Genomic DNA, 2142 nt, shown 5'->3' with positions numbered 1-2142 from the left:
ACAAATCCCTCCACAGTTAATGAATATGAGGTTTTTAAAATCGCCACAGTTAAAGAATCAATTCCGCCTTGCAGTCTGGCAGAGTTAATACAACAATCTTCTCCAGCCGCGTTTCACATCAAATCCTCAGCCGCTATCGGAAAGCTCATAAATCATTCACTTGTTATTTTTGCAACCCAGATACAGAGAGGACCGACGCGTCACTCGCTATCCCACATTATACTGCGACTGTGAGAGAAAATCCCAGCGCAAGTTTGCGACTTAGTAAATGTCAATCTCTCGCAGGTTTGTGAGAAGACTCGCTTCCATGCTGCCTCAATAGGCTTTTTATGACAGCTTCAGTATGATAATTAGGAAGAGGTTGGAGCAGGCTAAAACTGGGATGCTGTTTGCTTGTGTGTGTGTGTGTGTGTGTGTGTGTGTGTGTGTGTGTGTGTGTGTGTGTGTGGAGGGTAACTGAGCTGATCCACAGTACACAATAGGCTGGCAGCTGCTGTAAACGATAGCAAGGTCATCGCTACTGAAGCCACTCAATCAGGAGAGTGTGTGTGTGTGTGTGAGAGAGAGAGAGAGAGAGTGTGTGTGTGTGTATGAGATGGAGAGAAAGAGTTGGCACATATCTGGGAACCATTTTTCCATCCTTTCATAAAAAGCTTTTAAGAGGACTTTCCAAACTTCCCTAACTTTTCAAATAAAATGCAAATTAAGGGCATTTCCATTGGCTTTATTGGCACGAATAAAATATATTCCACGCAAAATGTATCATAGGTGTCTCAGGTTGATGGTTTTAATACATTTAGTTCTGGCTGCAGAGTCCAAAAACACTAATCTAGAGAGAGAAAAGTGGATCGGGGAACAGCTGGCAAGCGCCTTCGCTTCTCTCATATTCCCATATCACTTTTATGAGACTATCTGGGATCAGATACAAAACAGTCGTCAGTCACGCTGTGTGTCTGTTTGCTGTCCAGTTAAAACCTTATTTCTTCAAGTATAAATCCATTTGGTCACCAGGTTTGTATGAAAGAGAAAATAGGGAGACGTGTTCAGAAAGAGAAGAACACCAGTGAGAACAAAATCTGCTGTTCTTCAGGTGCTTTTTCATCCCGTGCCCATAAATGGTCTTTCCTGTTCCTCTGCACCTCTGCCTGACTAGACCTCTCCTCAGGTTGGAACAACAGACTCTGCGTTGTGCTCTGTAATGTTTTTTTTTCCCCCAAAACATTCACACCTTTTTAGAACATCAAAGATCAAAATCATGGACTTTGATGTACACAGATCAAAGCATCTGATTTTAAAGAATGTTTAATTTTGTTGACATTGTGCAAACTTCAAGTAAACTACCTCGTGGTTCTCTATAGGTTATATGAGAATGTTTCTTTTGATGTTCCCACAGTTATTTGAACAACACATATCCACGTTCCCCAAGATGCGGAGTTCTTTAAAGGCTAGGCCGGCATTATTTGACGGATGTTTAAGGGACATACATGATGTTCTTGGCATAATTGAGGGAACTAATAAACATCCTCACCCGGCCTCGACCTCCCTGAATATTTGCACAGCCTAAAGTTTCATCAGAGGATCCTTTAATGTTCTATTTTTGGCTTCTTTTTTTTCTTTTTTCTTTTTTTTGCACAGGAAATTTCTACAAGAAACCAAGAAGGAACTTTTTTTTTTTTTTAATGTTCCCAAAAGATCTAGCCTCAAAGTCCAACAAATAACGTTCCCCTAACACATCCCGACTCTCCGGGAACGTGCTAGGAACATTTCAGGGTAAAAAGCCTTCATGCTAGCTGAGACACTCTGATAAGAACATCAGGGAACATCAAGTCTAAATGTTATCGCTGTTGGGATTCAGTCCTTCCCCTTATAGATTTTCCTGACGTAGCTCGCCGCATGAATAACAAAACAGCCCGATTTAATTTTTCATCATATTCTTTGTAACGATCGTAAAAAGAACTTAATGAACTCTTGATGTAAGTCACAAACAGAGGCAAGCGAGACGTATAAAGCAACATGAGGAATGAGATTCTAGCGAGCAAACAGAGACGCAGGGTATTGAAAATGTCACATTAGCTATATTTATTAAAAATTTCCCTGGTATGCCTCACTGTGTTCTAGATTTCCTTCTGGTGCGATAAGTTT

This window comes from Aulostomus chinensis, chromosome 1 (assembly GCF_037954235.1).
Source record: "Aulostomus chinensis isolate RoL2024-O1b breed Wild chromosome 1, RoL_Achi_v1.0, whole genome shotgun sequence".
NCBI classification, from domain to species: Eukaryota; Metazoa; Chordata; class Actinopteri; order Syngnathiformes; family Aulostomidae; genus Aulostomus; species Aulostomus chinensis.
This window is presented reverse-complemented; position numbering follows the sequence as displayed.